At 45.9% G+C, this 7,574-nt stretch overlaps 1 long non-coding RNA gene across 1 annotated transcript in view; it reads left to right on the forward strand.

Annotated features, from left to right (window-relative positions):
• Positions 1-6,553, forward strand: part of LOC102261632 — an 8,592-nt gene extending 2,039 nt beyond the window's left edge. The window contains exons 2-4 of the long non-coding RNA XR_314358.2: positions 342-401; positions 3,245-3,326; positions 6,342-6,553. This is a non-coding gene — a long non-coding RNA (uncharacterized LOC102261632). The remainder of the gene's footprint in view (positions 1-341; positions 402-3,244; positions 3,327-6,341) is intronic.
• The last annotated feature ends 1,021 nt before the right edge of the window (positions 6,554-7,574 follow it).

Here is a 7,574-nt window from a genome sequence, read left to right on the forward strand (position 1 = left end):
AGGAAGTCTGCTGGGGAGTTCTGGATATCTTATTTTTGCATCATTCATTCACTCACCACATTCTAGGTTAAGCACCCGTTATGCAGCTGGGCTGTCCTGTACCCGGAAGAATGGCTGCCCACGCTCTGATTCATATTTACTGAGCACTTGTGCCCGCCTGGTATGGTCTGAGCACTCTGCCTGGATTCATAGCTCATTTAATCCCTACGCAACACTAAAGATGGACATACCCAGGCTTACCTGGGCCTGAGACTCAGGGGCCTCTCAGCCTACTGTCCCTTTCTATCACGGGTCCGTAGCTTTTTTTTTTTTTTTTTTTTTTTTTTTAAATCTCTTCCCAGGCATGTAGGAGGAGGAAAGACACACTGTGGTCTTGGTTATGGAAGAGAAGTTGGCTGTAGGTAAGTGAGTTCGGCCATCCATGGGCCCGGATCTAAGCTCTTGGGGAGGGCGCTTCCGTTTAGGTCATGAGGGACTGGAGCAGGTATGTATGTGAGGCCCCTGGAGACTGGCTGTACCTGTGGGTGGGGCTCATTGTCATGGCTGAAGGGGTCCAAGTGTCCAGCTCAGGGCAACTCCCACAGCCGCTGAGCCCCTTCACGCCTGGCTTCCTTCTGTGGCTTGGCCCTCTAAGTTTTCCTTCCCCACCTACAAGATGGGCTGGGAGTGGTGCAGGGTCATACATTGTCTGGGAGTGAGGCAAGTTTAAGTTCTAGCTCCACCTCTGTTCTTTGGATTTTGGTTTCTTTCTTTTTTAATTCTCACCCGAGGTGGTGGGGGAGGGAGAACCCTCACCCAAGGATATTTTTTCCCATTGATTTCCAGAGAGACTGGAAGGGAGGGAGGAGCGGGAGAGAGAGAGAAACATCAATGTGAGAGAGGCACATTGATTGGTTGCCTCCCACAGGTGCTCCCACGGGGGCTGGGGGACCCGCAACTGAGTGCATGCCCTTGACTGGAATCAAATCCTCTACTCTTTGCCAGTGCTCTAACCACTGAGCCCCGCCAGGGCTGGATTTCTTTTTTTTTATTTAAAACTCAAATCTCCAAATATTTGGTGACAGATGATTTGACTTTGGGTGGTAGGCACACAATGCAATATACAGGTCATGTATCATAGAAATGTATATTTGAAGCTTATATGATCCTATTAACCAACATCACCCCAATAAATTTTATAAAAAATAAATTAAAGCCCTAGCCGGTTTTGCTCAGTGGATAGAGAGTGTCAGCCTTCGGACTGAAGAGTCCCGGATTCAATTCTGGTCAAGGACACATGCCCGGTTGCAGGCTCAATCCCCACTAGGGAGCGTGCAGGAGGCAGCTGATCAATGAGTCGCTCTCATCATTGATGTTTCTATCTCTCTCTCCCTCTCCCTTTCTCTCTGAAATCAATAAAAAATATATACAAAATAAATTAAAAAATAAAACTGAAATCTAAACAGGTTACACCTTTGCTACAAAACTTCCAGTGTCTACAATAGAAAAGCCTGAACTCAGTACTCAAGGCCCATGGTAAATACTGGTAAAAGCAGGGCAAGGGGTTAGCGTAGTGGTGCAGGTGGGGTGGTGGGAGAGGTGAAAGGTCTCAAAAAAGTTTAAACATTTGTTATTTCAAATGTACATGACAGTGAAAGAATAATATAAGAAACAACACGAGCTGTTGAAAAACATTGTATTATGGAAAAATGTAAACATGCAAACATACAGAATAATGTAATGATGTGAGTTTTAAAAAGAAACCGTCCTTTGCAGGGTCATTTCCAATCTCCTCTCAACACATTCCTTGCTCTGGCCATGCCCCACACTCCCAGGCACATTATGTTTCTTCTGCCTGGAATACTTTCCTCTCCTCATCTTTCAAGATGCAACTCAGACGCCTGTGTACCAGACGCTGTTCTAAGCTCTGCACACACATGCTCTATCTCCGGGATTCTCACACGTTAGCAAAATGCTCGAATCAGTCGGAGGGCTTCTTAAGCCATCGTCTGCTGAGACCACTCCCAAGCTTTGGATTCAGTAGGTTTGGGCAGAGCAGTGGTTTGCAACCTTCCTAATGCCGCGACCCTTTAATACAGTTCCTCATGTTGTGGTGACCCTCAACCATAAAATTATTTTCGTTGCGACTTCATAACTGTAATGTTGCTACCGCTATGAATCATCATGTAAATATCTGATATGCAGGATGTATTTTCATTGTTACAAATTGAACATAATTAAAGCATAGTGATTAATCACAAAAACAATATGTAATTATACATGTGTTTTCTGATGGTCTTAGGAGACCCCTGTGAAAGGGTCGTTCGACCCCCAAAGGGGTCTCGACCCACAGGTTGAGAACCGCTGGGGTAGAGCTTGAGAATTTTCGCTTTTAACAAGCCCCAGGTGTTTCTTGCTGCTGCTTGCTGGCCTGGGTGCCACACTTTGTATTATTATTATTATTTTAAATATATTTTTATTACTTTCAGAGAGGAAGAGAGAGATAGAAACATTAATACGGAGAATCATTGATTGGCTGCCTTTTGCACGCCCCACACTGGGGATCGAGCCTGCAACCTGGGCATGTGCCCTGACCGGGAGTTGAACTGTGACCTCCGGGTTCATAGGTCGACGCTGAACCACTGTGCCACACCAGCCGGGCCACACTTTGTATTATTTTGTTTAATCTTCTAAACGAGCTAGGTAACAATTACTCTCTGTTTGGGGGGAACTATTACTCTTCTCATTTCCTGCATAGCTGTTTGGACAGCTCAGTGGGTTCTGGTTTCACCTCCTTGGCTTCAGGAAAGGAATCCTCCACGTATTTAGCTTTGCAAGGGGTGCTTTCGATCATTTCCTAGAATCTAGGACCTAGATGATAGCCTGGGGCTCAGAGAGGCTAAGTGACTTGTCCAAGGTACCACAGCAATTAGAGGGAGTTGCTGGCATTGAAGCAGGTCTCTCTGAAGCCAAGGCTTTCCCTACCCTCTCAGGTGGGGAAGCTGTCCAGTTTCTGACCCCAGACATTGCTTCAGGAGATTCTGTCCCCAGTTTCAGAGCTCAGCAACCTCTGGAAGTGTGTCCAGCCAGTTCCCCACAGAGCTGGCTGAGATCCAGCTGCATCCTGGAGACCACAGGCCTCAGACACCCACTTAAGTCTCCTGCTGCCCACGCTCCTGCCTTGATCTGCAGTTGAATAAAGGCTGGGCCCCAGGCAGCCAGGTTTGGTGGGCTTGGCTCCTCTCCTCTTGTGTTCTCTCCCCAGTGGCCTCCCCGAAGCCCTGTGGCCATGACACAGCTGCTTCTGCTCATTGTGTTTCTCCTGGTCCTGGGTCATGTGCCTCCAGGTAACATCACGCATGTGTGTGTGTGTGTGTGTGTGTGTGTGTGTGTGTGTGTATGTAGAAACAAGGAGTAGGTTCTCACCTCCTGGGGAAGAGAGGAGGCCTGGACCAATGTTTAAATTCTGGCCCCATCACTGGCTTTCTGAGCAGCTTAGAATGGGCTGCTAGATCAGCCTGCACCTCAGTTTCCTAATCTTTAAAATGTGATTCACTCAACAAATGTTCATTTGAAAAATATTAACTGTGTGCCAGGCACTAGTGCAATTGCTGTGGATCCAGTAGTGAGAGAAAGCAAGGTCCTTGCTTTCATGGAGTTGATATTTTAGTTAGTGCAGACAGAAAAGAACCAAATAAACATATACTCTTTCAGGTGGTCATAAGGGCTAAGAAGAATAAACGCAGGGCAGAGGGTTAGTGTGGTGTGTGCATGGGGTGGTGGAAGTGCTGAAAGGCCTCTGATAAGTTCTTTTTAAAAAAATATATATTTTATTGATTTTTCACAGAGAGGAAAGGAGAGGGATAGAGAATCAGAAACATCAATGAGAGAGAAACATCGACCAGCTGCCTCCTGCACACCCCCCACTGTGAACGCGCCCGCAACCAAGGCACATGCCCTTGACCGGAATCGAACCCGGGACCCTTCAGTCCCCAGGCCGACGCTCTATCCACTGAGCCAAACTGATCAGGGCTGATAAGTTCTTTTTTTTAAGTTTTTAGTTCAAATGTACCTGAAAGTAGACAGAATAATATAAGGAACAAGTGAGCTTTAAAAAACCTTTTATAATGGAAAAAGGTAAACATGCAAAAATAGAGAAAAACGTAATGATGTGAGTTTTTTAAAAAAAAAATCATTTTATTTGAGAAAACTTCAAACCTAAATTTAGAAATATGCTATAGAAAACTCCCCATATCCATTACCCAACCTCAACAATTATCAACTTGAACCAGTCCTGTTTTGTTGTTCACTTGCCCCTTCTGCCCAGTGAATTATTTTGAAGTAAATTTCAGATCTCTTATCATTTTATATAAGGTAGGTTTGAGCAATGATCTGACTACAGTGAGAATACAGCAGGTTCTGATTAACGTTATTTGGTTATAAGGCTGATGAGGTGCTGTGGGAACTTAACTCTTGTATATATCAATTAGCCCTTGGTAAACTTGATGTCTTTATACATTTCATTTAAAGTCACAGAACCTATTGATGATGTTAAGTGAGGACTTATTATATAGGGATGATCATCCCAGACAGAGGGAGCAGCAAGGATGAAGGAGGCAGGAGGGCGATAGATGATAGATAGATAGATAGATAGGCGATAGATAGATAGATAGATGATAGATAGATAGATAGATAGATAGATAGATAGATAGACAGACATGTTTCAGGAGCAGCGAGGAGGCCAGTGTGGCTGGAGTGGGGAGAACAAGAAGAAAAGTGGAGGGAGATGAAGTCAAAGGAAGGGATAGCAGATCATGTAGGAGAAAACAGCGGCTGTATCTCAGGGTGGTTGGAAGGTTGAAATGTGATTAACAGTAGTTGTTGTAGGAACTGCCTTCAGCTGGGAGTCAGGGTCTTGGATTCTGGTACGAGCCCCACCACTTACTGGGCCGGAGAAGTTGGGCAAGTCCCTTCTTTTCTTTATCTGTAAAATGAGAGGGTTGGCCTAGACTGAGCCTTGGTTGCTTCAACTCGCTAAGCTGTCATTCTGATGAAATCACTTGCCATTTCATTTATTGAGTATTTACTCCCTGCCGGCCACTGTGCTAAAATGATTAAAGCCCCTTTCACTGCCTTCTGAAGGAGGGATGTACAGATGAGGAACCTGAGGCCCAGGCCACGCGGCTGGGAAATGGCAGAGCTGGAATTTGGACTCAGGGGGTCTGAGCTGGGTGCACACCACCCCGTTAATCAGTATACTGCAGATCCTCTTCAGCCTGTGGGTTCTCTGCCTCAGGGAGATTTTGAGATCAGCTCTGTATCGTGCTAAGTTCTCTACCTTGGCAAGATAAAGGTTGACAGGGCTGAATAACACCCACGGGTATCACGTAAAGATTCTGAGGACTCTCTTTTAACTCAGGGAGAGGCATTCCTCCCCTCCACCTCCCATTCAGCCCAGTTCTTCTGAGTTGCTGGGTTGTATGTGTAGAAATATCGCTGTAACAGACAGGCCTTGTAGAAGTGCTCCTCCTCCCTCCCCACGTTCCCACACCTGCCCTAATGGGCAGTTGGGCTCCCATTACTTCCTTCCGGGCACTTACCACCTCTACGGCCAGTGCCTCATGTTTGCTGAATGAATAAATGCAGATGCTTCCCCACCGCCTGCTGTGACCAAAGACCCTCAGAGAGGGTACAGGTCCCAGTCCCCCAAAGCCTTACCATTTACGGAAATTCTTTCACTAAATTTTAATATTAAACAGGTCCGTTAAGTGTGTGAGGCCGATTGCTTGAGTTTGAATCCTCACCCTGCTCCTTAATAGCCATGTAACCGTGGGAAAAGTTGTTAATCTTTCTGTGCCTCAGTTTCCTTAACTGTATAATAGGGGTTGTTATACAGTTAATGAAAGACCAACTACAATAATAGAGTGTTATTTTGAAAAGTGCTTAGAGTGTACCTGGGGTATGGATTAATCTGGACAAGAAATTGGTCTCTAACTTATAACCAGTGGTCTAACTTGTGACCTGTGGGCTAACCTGAACTGAGATTTGTGGTCTAAATTGTAGCTAGTTGTCTCTGGGAGTCTAGCCCGTTACCTCTAGTTTAACCCTTGACCTGTGGTCAGAGCTCATGTACTGTGGCCTAACTTATGACTTGTGGACTGCTCTATGACCAGTCATCTAACACATAACTAGAAAGCGAACTGGTAACTTATGATCTAACCTGGGCCCTGTGGACTAACTTGTGGTCAGTGGTCTAACCTGTGACCTGTGGCCTCACCTTTGATCTGTGGTTATATATGTTAACAGTGGCCTAACCTATGACCCCCGGGCTATCCTGTGACCTGTGGTCTTCCTCTACACAGGGAGAAGCGAATTCAAACGGTGCTGGAATGGCCAGGGAGCCTGCCGGACTTACTGCACCAAGTATGAAACCTTCATGCACCTGTGCCCAGATGCCTCCCTGTGCTGTATCCCCTATGGACTCAAGCCTCCAGTGCCCCATAAGCCAGAGAATGTGTAGCTGGTTCTGAGGCTGGCACACTTGCTCTTCATAAAATACATGCTGCCCATCGTCTCCTCTTGCTTCTTGCTCACCACCCTCTACCCCCACCTCCTCCAGGGCTGGGGAGGGGAGAGGGGCGGTCCATGATATAGAAGAGATGGTGGGATGGTTGGTGGAGGGAGTGAAGTGCCCGAGGAGAGCGGGCATTAATGACCATTGGAAATGGCTCCGGTCTTGCCTGTATCACATTTGCTCTGTCCAGCTTGGGAAAAAAATTGCTCAATTTCCCTCAGCCTCCCCAGTCTCCTTATCCATAAAGCAGGGATAATTATCATATCAGGAGATTAGAACTTTATAGAAGGAATGCAAGAAGAAAGGCAGAGTTCATAATAGGAGTTAATTGTAATAATCACAAGAATTATCAAGAAAGTGAGTTAATTATAATAAGAATTAATAATAGAGTTAAAGCCACAATTCTGGCATGCAGAACGAGGTGGTGCATTAGGCTTGAAAGGTAGATCCTATTGAGAGTGAAAGGACTTTCCTATGTTCCTTTATCTCCTGTCTTAGCATTTTAAGAGCCTGCCCAGGTAGAAAATAAGGATTTGATGAAAGCAAAGTTTTCATATAAACAGGGAGGAGGAATAGAGGAACATTCTGCCCTCCTAGGCCCAGGGAACTGTGGGGACAGCAAACCAGGGAGATGCCTGAGCAGAGTTGGGGAGGTGGGTAGACAGAGACGCATTCTAATCTTCCTGTATCAGGATTGAGTTGGGCTGAAAAAACAGAAAACTCAATTTTCAGGAACTTCTTTTTCTCACGTAAAAAATCTGGAGGAGGAGGCCTGACTGGGTGGCTCCATTGGTTGGAGCACTGTCCCCTACACCAAAGGCTGAAGGTTCAATTCTCAGGGCACATACCTAAGCTACAGGTTGCTGCAGGCAACCGATCTCTCTCTCTCTCTCTCTCTCTCTCTCTCTTTCTCCCTCTCTTCCTCTCTCTAAAACATATCCTCATGTGAGGATTTTAAAAGAAAATCTGGAGGTAGGTAGCAACCATGTCAGGGCAAGCATCTCTGGGGTCCTCTTGGGTC

The sequence above is a fragment of the Myotis brandtii genome, unplaced genomic scaffold (genome assembly GCF_000412655.1).
Source record: "Myotis brandtii unplaced genomic scaffold, ASM41265v1 scaffold61, whole genome shotgun sequence".
Lineage (NCBI taxonomy): Eukaryota > Metazoa > Chordata > Mammalia > Chiroptera > Vespertilionidae > Myotis > Myotis brandtii.